The following is a 19,034-nucleotide window of genomic DNA, read 5'->3' on the forward strand; positions in this document are numbered from 1 at the left end:
ATCAAACACTGTATGAGAAACAAAATGTGTATGCTGAAGAGATCGCCGGGATCATTAGAAGCGCACGCTCGACAACTGATCAATACTTTACCATGTCGCAGATATTCGAAAAATGTTATGAGTTCAGCATTAATCTACACTGTCTCTTTATAGACTTTAAGCAACTCAACAGAAAATATGTCGATCATCACCTAAAAGTACTGGGTACACCACAAAAATACAAGCATTTGATCAATATGACTCTTATACACTCAAACGCTAAAGTAACCATGAATGGCGAAATACTATATCTAACGAATTCGAAAAGAAATCCGGCGTGAGACGAGGTGACTCACTATCAACGCTTTTATTTAATTTAACACTGCATTCAGCAATAAACGAAATAGCTCAAGGTGGCACAATATTATATAAATCGACACAAATATGCGCATACGCTGACGACATTGTGATTCTTGCGAGAAATAAGGAGGCTCTTCAGAACGTTTTCATGCGCTTAGTGCAAGCTACAAGACCAGCGGGCCTCAATATGAATGAAAAAAAAAAAACACGAAGTACATGACACGATCCTTGCATGATAGTCCCAACGGAATCGGAAGTTATGTTTAGATGAGCTAGATGAAGACGACCGCTAACTACGTTGCACTTTAGTAACCTGCACAGGGTTTAGTAACCTGCTACAACAACAACATTTCCTCACACGTAGTAACGAATTAGTGAACAAAAATCGTTTACTTGGAGTTGACACTTATCGAATGTTCTCTACATCTCAAATAAATAAAAAACACTCGTTACTTAATATCACAAACATTCAACTTGAACTAACAGCCTTTCTTTTCTTCCAGAGTTTCTGCTAGCTCGGCGACAATTTTTGCCTACCTTGGTGAGTTCCACTGCTAAAAATATCGCAACCGTGCAATACTGAGTGGTGCTTTAATGAGTGGGTGTGCATCTGTATTCCTCCCCATTATCGCTTGGTTCTTCATCAATCAAGATTATGAATTCTATGTGCCCTACATCGATATTACTTATAAGCCTTGGCGTTCCTACTTCCTCGCCTGTGGTTTGCCTGGTTTTCTATGTGGTGTGGCATTGTTTTTCTTGCCAGAGAGTCCGAAATATTTACTCTCTTCCGGAAAACCTGATGAAGCTCTTGAGGTGCTCCAGCGTATGCACCGTACAAATATCAAAAACAAAGGACTTCAAAAAGCATTCGAGGTAAAATTCAAAATTATTGGCAATATTTGTTGTTAAGCATACAGGGTGTTTCAACAAGAGGTTTCACTTAACATTACTCAAAATATTAAATATTTCCTTAATTTGTAATAACTCAAGGTACAGATTGTGAGCCTTCACGGCTGGCTAGGCTTTTGGACGCCGTCTGAGACAAACAATACTCGTATAGTGAATAGTTCAATCTATATGGGCTCTAGGCCTCTCGAAAACTAGACTATGCTACCTGGGTGCTCTCAGAAGAAGAAGACTAAAATGTATCCCTGAACTGAGCGACTCCTAAAATTCGCGAACAGTACGCCTATCTTGAGTGATGCTTATTTTCGCTAGGATAGGTCACTGAGGTGGTATCGTTATGGTCTCTGCGTTGTTTCGGCCAGCCAGTATAACCTAACCTAACCTTTTCAAAGTGAAACCACTTGTTGGCGCGTACACCAGTTTTGGGTGTTTGGCCGAGATCCTCCTCCTATTTGTGGCATGTGGCAAGCCGACTCCGAACGGCTGATATTTTTTATGAGGAGCTGTTTCATGGAGCTTGAAATACACTCGGAGGTTTGCCATTGCCTGCCGAGGATCCCATAAATTCTTCCATCATAACTTTTTATGAAATAATCTACTAATTTTCTCTTTTATTTGTCATATATTTTTGAAATTGTAGGACATTACTTTGTTGCCAGATGGCGATACACCAATTTCTAAAGTAAATGGATCCGGCAAAGGCAAAAATCTGCTAACATCCGTAATGAAATCGATGTGGCAACAAACAGCACCTCTTTTTATGCGACAACACATCCGGAAAACGTTTTTATCTAGTCTCATTTTGTTCATCATATTCTTTAGTGCCCATGGAGTGTACATGTGGTTCCCATACATCCTCAACATCACCATGCAATATACAGACAAGTTTTCGGAACCCAGGAGCATTTGTGACATTATTAAATTTTCGCAAGCGGAAAACCTTACAGCCGCCACAGATGATGTGAGTAAAAATATTGAAGTTTGAAGGAAATGACAGTAGTTACATGTGTGTGCTTATATTTTTCCCGAATACATCGACAGAATGAGCGCTGCGTAACTCATCTGGAAATTTCCACCTAATATATCAACACACTATAATGCTGGAAATTCTATATGTGCTACTTCTATTGACCGCTACGTATGCAATCAGCAAATTTGGACGCAAACCCATCCTTTGTAAGTAGTTATATTCAAACCAGTTCTGTATGTAGTTTTGACACTTTATTTAATTACAGTCGTATTCCTTGTTGTATGCGGAATTTGTGACATTCTAGCTTTCTGTATAAAGACGCCATTGTTGGCTATTTACCTCTTTGTCATTGATCTGTGCTGTGGCGTGGGCATTATTGTGGTTAATGCTATTCTGGTAGACATATTTCCAACGAATTTAAGGTAAGTGAATGAGGTGTTATGTGCATTTAGCGGATTTTGTTTGCGACATATGGAACTTTACTACAGCGCACAGCGCGGTAACTCGCCGGAAGATTGAGACATTCGAACGGAACATGTTGCCCCTGACCTCAGTTAAGTTGGTGTTGATCAATAATGATAGATTACAAGGTAGCGATCTACGTGAGAGTACTTCTGACTATGGCCTAACAATTGAGTAAACAACAAAGCGGGAAGTGGTAGAGAAAATTCGCTAGTGAATAACAAAAAAAATTAAAAAGGGTACAAAAATAAAAGGAATACGAAAATTCAATTATTTCGTCAGCAAAACAGCTGATTATGCCAGGTTCATAGAGATCATAATAACGGATCGCGGATGTCGCCACCTTCTGACGTGGGTGTTAGGTTAGGTGAGCCAGGTTGCTTGTCTGAGACAAGACACTCGGTCGCCTTAAGAGCCTTTGTAATACCTGCATTTGATTTCCATCCCCTAACTAAGTTGCTTAAATTACTTTGATCTTTTTAAAAAGGCAGATATTATGCTAATTTCCCAAGTCTTTAAAAAAAAAATCGCCAAGATATTTGGCACGTCCTCTTCGAAGTGCAGGACATTCTCCGACGAGAATTTGTACCTACTCAATTTCTTCTTCAACTCTACAACTCCTGGGAAAGCCATTGCGAGGTACATCCATTCATTACACTGACTAGGGTGCTACTAGCGCACCGTTATAACACTTGTGAAGACGCTGATAAAGGGTTTTCCAATAAGAGGTGTTCTTTTGATAAAAGAACAATGGTTTCGTTGCTTGTGTGGCACGTAGCGCCGTCTTGTTGAAAATAAAATAAAATAAATCCAATTCCGGCCTTAAAAAATCGTTAATCATCTCTCGATAGCGCAATCTATTCACCGTAACCGTTGCTCCAGCTTCATTTTCGAAAAAGTAAAGCCCAAAGACTCCGAAGGACCATAAACAGCACCAAACAGTCACACGTTGAGGATAGGGGGGTTTTCAACAATAGCTCTTGGATTTTCTGAGCCCCAGATCCGACAATTTTGATTGTTGACGAAGCCACCGAGGTGGAAATGGGCCTCATCACAGAAGATGATTTTTCGATGGAATTCCGGATCATTTCCATGCATTTCAACGACCCAATCAGCAAAGACACGACGTTGTTGATGCTCGGCCGGCTTGAGTTATTGAGTTAACTGGACTTTATAAGCCTTAAGACCCAAATCTTTATGCAAAATTCGGTGTAATGACGTTTGTGGAATGCCTTATTCCAAAGATTAGCGAGGAATGAACAAACCTGGGTTTTCTTCAACATTTCGACTACAACAGCAATATTTTCGGCTGTTCTTGAGCGATGTTCACGGGTTTTATACTTCGCATGACTGACTTGTCCCAACAGCTCGAATTTTTTCACCAGTTTCTCTATTGCGGTCCGACAAGATGCTTCACGATGACCCAAAAATGTTCAAGTTTTACGAACCGTCTCTGCCAAATTTTCACCATTTTTATTGTGAATTTTAATAGTTTCAATGGGTTGTTTAAGCGAGTTTCGTTCTATTTTTATTAACGGCGTAGTTTCTACTTGCCAAATATCAAAAAATGGCATTTAGTTGATTTGTTGAATATGAGCAGACATTTTATACTTTTAAGATTCAGTTTTGGACAGATCGTTTTGGAGGCATTGCAGTTAGTAGTTGAAGCCCACCTTCTGTTGGTTTCCGCGATTACGCTCAAGTCGATCGCAATGTACTTAGTATCGCCATAAGTTCTGTTACAAGTTCAATTCGTTATAGATATGATGTTTTAATACTTTTCTAATGAAGTTAGTTTTCTTTAATCATAATAATCAAAAGATATTAAAAAAAATTATAATTTTCATTCGTAATATTCACCTTCAAACGATTAGATCATTCAGCTATTGCAGCATGCACGGTTTCCATGGATGTTGGCGTCACTGCTCGAACCAAAGATTGTTTGAGACTGTCCAAATTTCGGTGAAGTTTTCGACAGCCCATGTTTTCTGATTCTGACCACAAACCGCGTTCCAATGAATTCATATCTGGACTTCCAGACGGCCAATCTTTTGCGGCTGTGAACCCTGTAATATTGTTTTTTAGCCACTGCTGGATGGTTTTTGCTGGAACATCCAATGCTCCCAATTAAAGAGAGTACTGCTCAACTGTTTCACCACGCAGAAATGAAGAGATGTAACGCCTGTACAAGACACTCTCCAACAAACCAGTACGGAGGCTATATGGTGACCACGATTAATCCTTGGAACAATATCTTTAGCGCCTTTAGAAATTTTAGCATAGATTTTATCTTTTTGCTTATTAAAAACTTCTTCAACAGTGAAAATTTTCTCATCTGTGAAAAGAATATTTTTATGGCCGTTGACCGCGTGTCACCGAAGGAGCTGCTTGCATCTGTCGAGTCTAATTTTCTTCAAGCGCGTTGTCAAAAGATGCCCATTTGAGCGACGGAGGGCGTTCATGTGGAGATCATCTCTAATTAGTCTTGACATGGATCTGGTCGATAGATTCATTTCCCTGGCCATGATTTTCCACTTTCTAGGGGGATTTCTGCGAATTCTTTCTTGAACGGTTTTTGAGGCTGCATTGGTTCGCACGACGGAGGACGACCACTTCTTTTACAGTCTGTCACTTTATAGGTTTGAAAAAATGATTGTTAGTGCGGGGAAACAAACATTCTCGAAGCCTTAAGTTTTTTCAGCAATTCGTAAATCTCATTTGTACTTTTACGCACTTTTGTAATGCAATCATTGCAATGCGATTTTTCTAAGCTCCCCGCTCCATTGAATTTTTTTTTTGTTGTTCCTTGTTCACTCCTCTTGGGAGCATAGGGCCTCGACAAGGCATTTGTCTTGCGTTGGTTACGTTAATCTATTTGATTTCTGACAGGGTAAATGATCAGCCTGCCCCTAACAGTCCTAAACTGAGGAACAACACCTTCTTACTGCTTGGAGCGTTATCTGTGTTTTACATTTTTCTGCCAGAAGGATCGCACTCCATTGTTAACAAGCGAGATTTGCCACGAGTAGACACTACATACGAACAAAAGCAAAAATAACGCAACTTTTTTCTGCGACTTTGTGCTCGTCGCATGCACTGTAAAATTTGCCACAGAATTTATTGCAAGAGTAAGTAAATCCAAGTATAATATTTCCGGTACTCTCGATTTGTAAAACTCTTCGCTTGCTAGTCTTTGCATTGACAATTTTTTAGAATAAATTGAACAAAAATATACACAGGTTTTTACTTCGACAGCTGGGTTTAAAGCTACCCCTATCGAAAGTTCTAAATGTCTATAAGAAAACCGTTACATGCATAAATAAGTCATGCATGAGCATGCAAGTATTTCCAAAACTTAACTTGAATTTAATTTAAGCAAATAAATAAATAAAAATATATTTAAATATCTTTCAGAGGTATGGCCGTTTGCATTTCACTCATGCTGGGCCGCATAGGCAGCGCCTCGGAATTCAACATTTTGGGTGCATTAATCAAAACTCATTGCGAAATAGCACTTTTCAGCCCATCAGTAGCGCTCATCATAGCCGGCGTTTTGGGATTTTTTATACCGAGAGCAGATAATGCGCCAAAAGCCAAAATGGATCTGGAAAATACTCCATAGCATGGGGCAAGTTGGCCTCTAACATATTCTATAAGCATCAAACATGTTTTAAGATAGACAAAAGTTAATCTAAACAAATTGAAAATAATATCGTTGCTTAATGAAAAAAATAGAATATAATACAACTAGTCGCTGCCTTGATAAAAGCTGCTAACTTCTTTTGGTAAAATTTTACATTAGAGCTAAAAAGCGTCATTTAGTAATAACTACGCACTACCTTCAGTAAATTCCAATACAAATAACATTTTTTAACACCTCCTCTATTTATTCACCAAAGAAAAAATAATATTTTTTTAGCTTAAGTTTTCCATTATAATTAAAAAAGTGTTACTTATTTAGTCCGAAAAGTTGATTTAGCAGATTTTACCGCGGCGGCGCTGTTCTTCTGAATGTTTCAAACAAATTAGCTGGTTATCCAAGAAAAAAAGAGTTGGTCTTAATGGTTAATGAACATTTTTATATCTTGTGAATTTTTTATTGGCTGATGTACAGTGAATCATAGTGAAGGTGAGCCCGCTATGCTAGTAAACTTTCGTGAACAAATTACTTAAATTCTAGCTAACATTCTAAGGCTAAACCAGAATGGTTGCGTATTTCTACTTAAATAATCTTAATTAACGACTAGCGCCGTTTTATTACTTTTTTTTAAGTCCGATCCATTTCGTGAGATCCAGATATAACAGGATTGTGCGGTAGGAAAGGTAAAGAGCGAAGTCGTGCTCTGGCTAAACCTGGACATAAACAGTGGCAAAGACTTTATTGCACGCCCTCCGTCTGAGAGCTTCTGAAGATGGGATTGAAAGGAAGGTTGAGTCTGGCTGCATGATCCCCTACCTTGCGGTGACCTGTAAGGGTTGCAGTAATGCGTGAAATGTTTGGGCGAAAGCATCCTAACAGGTAGTTCGTCCTCTGGATGTTGTACGACGGCCATGCTTTTCTTGATGTAGTGCATGCTAAGTGCTTCCAAATGCTACAGTGCTTCGGCGAAAGCATAGTAGTGTAACGTAATTGATGTTTTATTTTTTTTTATTGAATGGAGTAACAACTGCCACCGCATCTGCTATGTCTAGTGTCGAGCCTTTTCCTGCTAGCTCATCTGCTTTCTCATTATCCTCTATATTCCTGTATCCGGGAACCAATAGCAGAGTAATTTGAAGCCAATGACCAAGCAGTTCTAGTTCCTCTCAACATTGTGGAACGAAGTTGGATGAAATGGAGTTGCAGTCTAAGGCCTTGTTAGCTGCTTGACAGTCTGAAAAGATAGCTACTCTTACATTAATTTCTTCGTAGTGTTTCCGTGATTTGCAAGCTTCCCCAATTGCTAATAGTTCTGCCTGGAACTCGCTGGTATAGTCAGAAAGTCGAATTGATTTGGATAAGTTAAGCGATTTCGAGGCCAGCTCGCACAGCATAGAACCGTAGAACCATCATCTTAGAACCGTCAATGTAGATTTCGACATCGAATCTACCAATAATTTTCCCTCTCCTCCATTGGGCGCTCGGTAGAAAACGTACCGTAAATCCTTCTTGAAGTTGAGGGTATCACGGCTATGCAAAATGGCGTTGCTCAACACCGAGGCGGTTAGAATTGCGAAGGACTTCTCCCAGACGTAACTCTGTCGCGATTTCTTTAACCTGATGCTGGAAAATATTGTACGAGTCGCAGAACTCAATCGCTCAGGCACAATTTTTTATAAGAGCGTACAATTGTTGGCATATGCCAATGATATTGACATCATCGGCCTTAACAACCGTGCTGTTAGTTCTGCCTTTTCCAAACTGGATAAAGAAGCAAAGCGAATTGGTCTGCTGCTGAACAAGAACAAAACGAAGTACATCCGGCACCTACGTCACTACCGACAATTATAACTACAATCTCGAAGAGATTTCGTTTATGTAGGAACCAGCATTAACACCGACAACAATGTCAGCCTTGAAATCCAACGGAGAATCTCTCTTGCAAAGAAGTGCCGCTTTGGACTAAGTAGACCACTGAGCAGTAAAGTCCTCTCTCGACGAACAAAACTAACACTCTACAAGACTCTCACCATGTCCGTCTTAACGTATGGCGCAGAAGCTTGCACTATGATAATATCCGATGAGGAGTGTTCGAGGGAAAGATTCTGCGAAAGATTTGAGGTCCTCTTGCACGTTGGTGACGGCGAATATCGCAGGCGATGAAACGATGAGCTGTATGAGCTTTACGACGACATAGCGCAGCGAATAAAGATCCAGCGGCTTCGTTGGGTGGGTCTTGTCGCCCGAATGGATACAAACGCTCCGGCTCTGAAAGTATCCGATGTGGTACTAGCTGGTGGTAGCCGAGCACGAGGAAGGTCTCCTCTATGTTGGAAAGATGAGTTGAAGAAGGGCTTAGCTTCACCTAGTATGTCCAACTGGCACCGGTTAGGACCAGAAAGAAACGACTGGTGCGCTTTGTTAGACTCGGTCAAAGTCGCGTAAACGGTTATCCCGCCAATTAAGAAGAAGATTCGGCTTCATATAACAAAGTGGGACGCACGGCGGTTTTATATATTTTGCCTTTCAGGTCAAGTGACATTCTTTTGTCACATATCACCGCGATTAGAGATCTCCATTTTAACCATACCGAAATAACCGTATGGACGAAGCCTAAGTATTTAAACATGGGCAACTCATTTAGTGGGCTGCCGTCCAAGAAAAATTGATGTTAAGTTGTTGTTGAGTTGGTGGAAAACTAGCAGCGCATAACCTTTGCCTATATCTTGTTAATTTTTAGACCATGCGACTGCTTACAGAAAGTAATGTCTGTAATAAGGAGCTCAATTGTATTTGTATCACATTTTTAATTTGCAATTTTTACTTGTGTAATTCTCTCTTCTCATAGGATATTGATGGCTATCAGAAATGCGACTATGCTACTAACCACTATGATGACTGCAAGTAAATACTGTTGAGATGCGCATACCACATTGCATAAAAAATGTTTGCTTCATGTTTTCTTATGGAAAATTTATATAAAATACATACAAATGATCGCTATGGCCTATTTCTAAAATTGCTTGTGAATTCATTTTATATAATTATACTTTATTAAATATGTATTAAAAAATATTTTCTCACTCTTTGAGATCTCTGTTGCAATAGTTTAAAATTCATCAAAACCATCATGGGAATGCTACTTTGGCGATAGCTATTGGTCGTTTATAAGTGTTAGTTGTATGAGCATCGGTTGCAAAAGTGCGCTTAACATATAGGTATTCCATTTAGAAGCCTTCATTGCTCAATTCATGGACGTTTATAAAAAGAATTATTTCCGGATCGATGGTGATGGAGAGTGTTTTATTTTAATTTTAAATATAAGAAAAACGTGATTTTTATAATTTATATTTAGAACATAAATTCTTAATATTTGCAAAATTGATTCGAAAAACAAATTATTTAATTTAATTTAAATTTACTTAATCCATTTGGATTTTATCCTCTGCTGTGCACTGTGCGGTATCGTTACAGGTCTGTTTGACGTCCTCCAACTCTGTGGGCATCTATGATATAAAAACACAAATGATTATTTATGCCTATAATTTGAATCGTTACTATGCACACCTCCTTATAGTTGATATCCGAATTAGCATTCAATTTCAAGATTTTTTCTCACTGATAAATATTTTTTTTATTAACTATTTAAGCCCTAATTTCGGTCAAAAATCAACCATTTTGTGAAAAAAATTTATTTTAATCGAAGATATATATATATATATTGTACATATATATAATTGGCGCGTACACCCTTTTTGTGTGTTTGGCCGAGCTCCTCCTCCTATTTTTGGTGTGCGTCTTGATGTTGTTCCACAAATGGAGGGACCTACAGTTTCAAGCCGACTCCGAACGGCAGATATTTTTATGAGGAGCTTTTCATGGCAGCGAGACTAATACCCGATCGAAAAAAGTGGGTAGAAAGAAAGCACGGTGAGGTTAACTATTACCTCACACAGTTTTCGTCCTGAAATGGGTGCTTTTGCAAGTATTTGGGGCGAATGGGAAAAGTGAGCCTACCGAACTGCAAATATGGAGATACTGAGTATGATAATGCGGAGCACACCTTTTTTAAATGCGAAGAAATAATCGAGTAAATGATAATAGACGAAGAAAAATGAAATGCCTTCGCAAATTTCGTAGAGGATATTATCCGAAAAAAGAAGCGCAAAATGGAAAGTTATGCTGAAGAGCATTGAGCATAGGTTTCTCAAAACAGGCGACGCTAGACGCAGGGTGAGTAAGTAAGTGTCCTTCTTAGGACGCCGTCTTGGCGCTCTCCCTCGAAGCAATGCGGAAGCAGTCCCGAGGTGGAGGAAAAAATCCAAAAGAAGAGGAGGGATATTTTTAGTGGAATCACCACACACGTAGTAGTGGCGGTTACTACATGGTGCGAAGGCATTTTTAACCCAACCTCACAGCCGAAAAAAAAAAAATTGGTTCCAGTCCTCCATGCTGCCAACACTGTGACTCATCATCTTTAACGGTCCGCCCACATTTTGAACAAATCAAAAAAGTATCTCCCAGAACCAAATACCTTCTATACTGTTAAGAACTACTTCCTCAAAAAATACGAGAATATCAAAAATATCAGAATTTCTAGTTAAATAAGGATCGAAAAAATTGATTTGATGCTTTCCCCTCTAACATAGTTACTATATTTTTAACATAGTCTTAATTAATTAAGTTTTCTAGTCTCACTTTTACGTCTCACTAAGACCTCTAAGCTAAGTATCTGTTACTTTTACATCAGCTAGATGCCTTTGTGCATCAATTTTCTGATTTAAATCCTATCTAAAACTTTTAGATCGAACGGAATACTAAGATTGAAAAGTATTATCTTTCAAAAGAACTCGAATTGTCAGTACAGATCAAAAAGGCAACTATTGAAAAATTCAAGCATACCCGGATTATGGCCACGGTAAAATCCTGGCTGGCACTCTGAGGCTTCCCGAACTGGTGGACTATGCACTCCCGCCTATACTTGCCATTACATCGTTTACGACCCTCCTACCCTGAAGGGAAGAGTGGGAACGGGACGACGTGAGACTGGGCGAGTCCATCCATGTTTACACAGATGGCTCAAAGCTCGAGGGCAGGGTAGGCGGAGGTGTATATTCTGAACATCTGGGGATCTCCTTCAGTTTTCGGCTCCCCGACTACTGTAGTGTCTTTCAGGCTGAACTGATGGCAATAATAAAAGCCGCGACACTGATACAGTGTGATGCGATATCCGGAAATGATGTCTACATTTTCACTGATAGCCAAGCGGCGATAAAATCCCTCACAAAACAGTCGACAACCTCCAAGGTAGCCATGAAATGCCGCACATCTCTTAACGAGATGGCTGAGTCATTTCACTTAAAGGTAACATGGGTTCCTGGCCATCGCGACATTGAGGGTAACTGTAGAGCCGATGAACTAGCAAGACTCGGCACTAAACTGTCTGACGAGCACATAGATAATGACATAGGGATACCCTTACAAACATGTAAGCTACACATCCTTGAAGAAATTGTAAAGAAAGCAAACGAAAGATGGCGAAATGAAGCAACCTGCAAAATCGCCCGTCAACTTTGGCCAACTCTAAATGCTAAACGCACAGAATCTCTGCTAAGCCAAAATAAACACAGTCTTAGCACATTGATCTCAATCATAACGGGGCACTGCCTAATATGCAAACACGCCCAAAGGATGGGTGTGCAAACACATGACTTCTGTAGAAGTTGTCAAGATGAGGACGAGGAAGAGACAATCTCGCACCTACTATGCCACTGCCCTGCTCTATCCAGGCGGAGGTTTACTATTCTGGGTAGACAATTTTTTAATGAGCTAGAATACCTCAGTACTATAGAAATCAGAGATATTTAAAAATTTTTGAAAAACACACACTGGTTTTAGGAGACATAGGGACAAGCTCCCCACGCGGCATCACAATGGGCTATAAGCCTGAGTGTGTCCCACAGGCAGTGTTGCCATTTTGGTGATTTTGGAGCTAGATTTAGCTCTTTTTTTTTTAAATTGCTCCAAAAATTTGGATTTAGCTCCTAGCTCTTTTTTTAGCTCTTTTTAAAATGAAATAGTTCTTTTTAGCTACAAATATTTTAAATATTTAAACAAAATAATTTACTACTCTTTGTACTTAAATTAATTCGACGTGTTTTTTTTGTTGCCGTGTGGTAACTCCTGTAGCCATGAACGATTTCTATGTTCTATAATCGATTAGTTTCAAAAGTATCATACCTAATACTATTGGCGCATTTTCATTTAAAAACGCGCAATGGAGAGGTAAGCCTTTTTTTTATTTTTCTAATTAATAATACTTTAAGATCACTTTTTACTTATGCAGATTTATAAGCAAAAGACTGCCGACTGCCGCCAATGAGGGTTCTGACCATGAATGTTTGGCAAAGCAAATAAGGTAAAATTTTTGTTATTTTGTTTAATATAAAAATAACCTCTTTAATGCTTATAGGAAGTACGAGCAAAAACCGCGATCTACATGGCTTCAAGACAAAAGATTCAGGAAGTGGTTGATCAAGACTGGAAAAGGTTTGCAATGTAAGTACTGCCACTGCAGCTTGAAATCCAAATTACACGGCCTTATTCGTCACGCTGCCACAAGCAAGCACATAAATGCAGCTTCGCCATTTATGTCGGGCTCTCAGCCGACAGTTTCATTTATAAAAAAGCAAGAAATGGAAGTACACAGAGCGGAATTGGCCAATGCGTTATTCATCGGAGTACACACTTCAATTAGAGTGATTGACCACCTAACCATTTTGCAAAGCGGGATATTTTCGGATAGCAAAGCTGCACCCAATTTGAAGCTACGAAGATCAAAGTGTAGCGCTATACTTAAAAATGTGCTAAGTCCCTATTTTAAAAGTTTGCTAATGGCTGATCTCAAAGATAATAAATTTAGTCTAATTATCGACGAAGCAACAGACATAACTACAAAAAAATATGTGGGCATTGTAGTCAGATACTACAGTAACTCATCGAAAGTTTTCGTTAATACTTTTTTAAAACTCGCGGAGTTGGAAAAGTGCACGGCGGATGGCATTGTGTTAGCCATTTCCAATACATTAAAGGAATTTAATTTAAGTTTTGAAAACATGGTGGGTGTAGGAACAGATAATGCTAGCGTTATGGTTGGGGTTAATAACGGAGTCATTACTCGACTGAAGGAATTCAATGCCAATATCAAACTCGTTCCTTGCATTTGTCACTCAATACAACTAGCTGTTTGTGCGGCTTCGAAATGTAAAATTTTGTAAAAAAATAAAATATGTGAATATATAAATGTGAAATATAATAAAAGTCACTGAAAAAATTTTAGCTCTTTTATTAGCTCCAAAAAAAAATTTTTGGCTCTTTTTAGCTCCTTTTTTTGACAAATTTAGCTCCAACAGCAAATTTTTTCTGGCAACACTGCCCACAGGACAACCGCTTCAACCTAACCTAACCTAGGTTAGATCAAGATGGCGGCGAAGAGCCTCAATGCCCACGTACAAACTAAGTGTCGTTTTGCTATCAGCCCCGGAAGGCTATGTTAAAGTCAAAAATTAAAGTACTGTATATACTATTCAATGCTTCTCTTATATTGCGCATTACTGTACTATGAATTTATTTTGAACATCTTTAATATGGAACTCTTTATCTTTTGATTTCTCTGTAAACATCTTTCCGCGATGACAACAGGAGCAAAGGTACAGTCTCTCATGCCATTGCTTAGTTTTAATGAAAAATGAATTTGCGTGTGGAATTCCCAAAGTATAGGATTTAAATCAATGTTAGCTAGAGTCTTTAGATAACCCAAAGTATAGATAGTGCTATTTTTACACATGGACACAGCACTTCCATAATAGGTATGTTTGCCAAAACTTGACTTATTTACACATTTGCAGAATAAATAAACACCCAAATAATGTGTAAACATGAGAAGACGAAAATAGTGACGTTGCCAGTGGGGGCGATTCGGAAATATTGGGGGCTCATATGTTGATTAGATTAGTTGAAAAAAATATCAGTTATGATTCATAATTTTTAAATTAGGATTTTTCGCATTGACTTTATAAGGAAGAAAATCAAAGGCGAAAATGTCCATTCGGAAAGACTTACATAGAGGAACCTTCTTGTTTCCTAATGTACGCCAAGATATTTTATCTATTGACCCGTTCTTTTTGTGCAGAACAAACCACTCCTCAGGGACAGGGAAACTTTGTCAAATAACAGTCGAGTTGTGGAATGGTTGGAAAAAATATCTTCAAATAATAGTGTTTCTAGAGAATATATATCCTCTCGTAAGTATCTGCTACTAAGTATTTTTTTTATATTTATAAAATTGTATTCATTTCTTTACTAGATCGAAACAGACTTTGAAAGCCTTTACCCAGGCAAGGGCAACTTATTGTTTCCAAAATTGGAATCTTTTTATAAGGGTATATTGGACATTCTTGAAAGGACCGCCCTTCCAAAGAATTATATTTAAAACACCTCAGCACCTTAATAAAACTGACAAACTTACTATAGCCGATGCTCAAAATGATTTTGTCACTCTCGTAGCAACACCGAATGATATTCAACATAAAGTTATGGGCATTATTAATCAACTTGCCGAAAGAAATAAGAAATGTCAACCCAGAATCATTGCAGTTGGAACTGATATTACGTGTGTTTCCGAATTTTATATCTTTTGCGATGGCATAAAATCGTAAAGAAGTCAAATGCAATCAAATTTTTAATAATGTGTATAGATTTCAGAATCATCTTAAAAATCATACAAAAAGTATTCAAAACAAATAATTTTTTTGTATTTATAATAATACGTAATAATAATGTTTGCATAAGAATAAATAAACCGAAATTTTATTTTTTGTTAAGGTATCTTAAATAAAAGGTAATCCATTTAAAATTTGAAAGATATCTCTTCGAAAATATCAATAAGATTATCTTCTTAATAACTTGTGATATCTCTACGGACATATTAATAAGAACATCTTATCGGTAATATATGATACCTCTATAGATATATCAAAGAGAATCTCTGATAATTTTTCGAAGAATTTAAGAAGTTTTTCTCTACAAATATATAAAGAGCTTCTTCTTGAAGAAAATCCATAGAGATTCATATCATTTTTGTTCTATTTTATTAGGTGATTTTGGCTCTGTGTGTAAGGACTAGAATGTCTGCAAAAAGCCTGCTGCAAGCCTCACAGCAGAAATCTTTCCAGCTTATTTCAAAAGATTTTATTGTTTTTCAACATCTCCTTCGGTTCAGTAAAATTCAGTTCCTTATAAAAAACACAGAGTTTGCATATAATGTCAGCTTCTAAAGAAAGTGTACAGCATATAGCAAGGCGTATTTATTGAAGCTGGTGGCATTAGACCAACAACAATGTTTTATACGTTAGATTGTCAAAGCAAAGTATTGAGAAACTAGAAAACAAACTGAGAGCCACAAGGACACGGCTAAAATACCGATACAGCTTTTAATAGATTCGCCTTGGCACGTATTGACATGTTTTGACTATTTATTTATTTTCTATTTAATTTTAATTATATAAAAAAAAAATAAAATTTATACTACAGCAAATGCCATGGAATACAAAGTGTCGAACTGTACAAAATTTATACAAATTCGGCAAATTTTCATCAAAATTTCAAACTTGTTAATCAGAATTTCGGGGAAAATGTCGAGTATTCAGTTATTATTTTCCTCCAAATAAAAAAAATTCAAGTCTTCGTTTTATGGAGGAAAGCACCCAATACCATCTGCAGAAAAAAATACCAAAAATCAACGTAATTTGTGAGCCACGTGAAACTTGCACTTTATATAGCAAAATTCAATTGACTGCTTTTGTGGGGTTAGGGGTACTCAGAATTTTCAAAAAATTGCATTTCGCTTTCATAAAATGTAATAAAAAAGAAAAATTTAAATGCAAAATAAATTCATTTACGGTTTGTTAGATCTGTTCATGAAGCAAATAATTTGCAAAAAACTTGCAAAGTAGGGGAAAGTGAGAGAACAAAAGGCATTTCATTTTGAGGGGAAGTTGCCAATTTTTACTGAAACTGCAAGTGAAAAAATCAGTTAAACTAAACGCGAATCAAAATTTCCGAATTGAGTCGAAGTTTTGAATCTAAATAGAAATGTTTTTTAAAAGAAAGGCACAGTGGGTGAAACTGAAAGCAGGGAAATCTAAGAGTAGGCCGTCCGTTTATACTGTGATATATTCAAGGATATCGCAGGGCCTACTGGTTACGCAAAAAGAAATATTATGTCGGGTTCAAAACGTCACTTATTAATTTGCTTTCACAACCTACCGATCTCACTTCTATTTATTTATTTATTTATTAATTGTCTTTAAATGGATACATTCTTACAGACGATATTAAGCTAATGTACAATAGTTTAGAAGTTACTAAGAAAAGAACGATTTAAGATGATTGACTAAGATGCCATACGGCCATGTAAAATCAGCACCGGAAGAATTGAAAAACATATTTAAATCTGCACATGCCCTAGGAATCGGAGCATTCACCCCATAGTTGGTTCTCGAGAAGCCAATTTTAAAGGTTTCGTACTGTCGGAGCCTCATATTGGGTATATCAAATTGAATTTTACTTAAAAGGGAAGGACAATCAATAGATCCAGAAATGATACGAATAATAAATGAGCACGATATAATAGATCGTCTGCTATCAAGTGGTTTTAAGTCAATCAATAAACATCGAGAGCGGTACGATGGTACAGGTTCAGAAAAGTTTAAAGATCGGAGCGCAAATCGTATCAAAGACATTCCAGACTTGGTTGCTATTGGTGCAAAGTACCATTTGAATTGCAGCAAACGTTTGTGGAGGGTCAAGTTGCACGATGAAAGAAAAGTCAGTGATCAAGGCGATAAAATTGGCGTCGTAATAGAGTATATTTATTCATATTTACGTAGTAATGCTGACGAATGCCAGTTTAAATTATCCGAATTAATGAAAAAAATTGAAACAGATTATATTCCAGAAAACTGGACCATAAAAGAATGATTGCTTCAGAAATATGGTAACGATATTTCAATTTGGAATTTATCAACGCGAGAAACAATCATATGTTTCCGCAATACTGGCTATGAAACTTTATCAAAGTCATTGAACATGAAAAAAAACGCGCTGCAGACTCTACCTCTTAGATGGTGCGGAAAGGAGTCTGAATAATTTATATAAAATATGAATATAATTGCGTACAAAATTAACAATACAATAATACATAATAACATCACTAAGAAAAGTATATAAATGCAATGTATATGATATTCGTATACGCTTATAGGCTTCGCTAATGTATTGGTCCGCTTAGCAGCTCAAAATCATAAGACTAAATAAAGATAGCGGAAAAAACTTTTAGACAAAAATGTTCACAAAAGAATGCTCTATAAAAAAGCGATGATGTATATTTTCCATAAAATCAATAAAAAAAAATTATTACGCTTTAAAACAATTCATTGCTTATTTTTTCGCGTAATTTTGTTTATAACTTTTTTATTATTTATTTTACAATACCTACAATAAAAAGTTTTGAATGAAAGTTGCAGGTAATATTATTACAAAAAAGTATCTTACAAAATTTTCGTAACTTTCGGAATTCACGAGATAAACCCAAAAAAACAGTTGCACCCTTATTTCTAAGATGGCGGCCGACCCCGAAAACTCAAACTTAAGTTCACAGTGATGGGCTTTACATAAAAAAATCATACTTAAATCTTCTTTTGACTGGACTATTGTGTAACTAAAGCTTTTGAATTGATAATTGCCGCTCGCATTATAAAACATGTAAAAAACTGCACCGAAACCGAGGCACGTCGAGTTTTGAAGAACGAAAGAAGAAATACAGTTTCCAAATTACGTAGTTTTCTAGCAATACTATTATAAATATATACCTACCCGGGGCGCGTACGAAGTAAGAGCTTTGAAAGTATCTTATCTATGGTCAAAAAAATGGGCCCCTTCTTTTTTCCGAGACACAATTGCCAGAGATAGATTTATGCAAATTCTGAGATTTATACGCTTTTATAAAAGAACCGAACGATCCGAAAGGTTACAAACCGATAAGTTCATGCACTCATTTCTGAACTATGGTACAGATTTGTAGGTAACAGCCAGACTTGTTATAAACCACATCAAAATATCAGAGTGGAGCCAGGGGCCGATTTTGGACTGCGTTTTTATACCGTTAAATTCTTGACTAAACTTGTGATTTAGCTTTCATGAATAACGAAAGTGAATGTCAGCTGGCGCACCCGCGGTGGGTGTAATTGCGGGAGTGTACGAAACGTGTCGAAAAAAATTTCTACCAACTCATTTTATACCGGCTGAAATTTTTTTCATGTATTGTTGACATTTAGTAGAAAACAAAAAATAGTCAGCTGCGCGGTAGAGGGGGGCAACCACGTCAGCTGAACAGGCGAACTTGTAAAAAAAATTGAAAGGAAAACTACTTTATAGTTCGGGAGCCAAGCGTCATTTTGACCTCATCATTTCATGCCGACTGATTTTAATACTGAAGGCAGACTCCATCCAATGGATGACGAAACTAACCGTCAGCTGGTCCAGTAGCGGGCGGTTACGTGCGTGGGATGCTGCGAAACGTGTCGAAAAAAAAATTTAACAACTCATTTAATACCTGCTGAAATTTTATTTGTGTATTGTTGACATTTAGTAGAA

At 37.4% G+C, this 19,034-nt stretch overlaps 1 pseudogene; it reads left to right on the forward strand.

Moving 5' to 3' along the window:
* Nucleotides 1–236: 236 nt before the first annotated feature.
* On the forward strand, nt 237–6,302 carry LOC128857437 (uncharacterized; annotated as a pseudogene).
* Nucleotides 6,303–19,034: the final 12,732 nt, after the last annotated feature.

The sequence above is a fragment of the Anastrepha ludens genome, chromosome 3, assembly GCF_028408465.1.
Source record: "Anastrepha ludens isolate Willacy chromosome 3, idAnaLude1.1, whole genome shotgun sequence".
Taxonomy (NCBI): domain Eukaryota; kingdom Metazoa; phylum Arthropoda; class Insecta; order Diptera; family Tephritidae; genus Anastrepha; species Anastrepha ludens.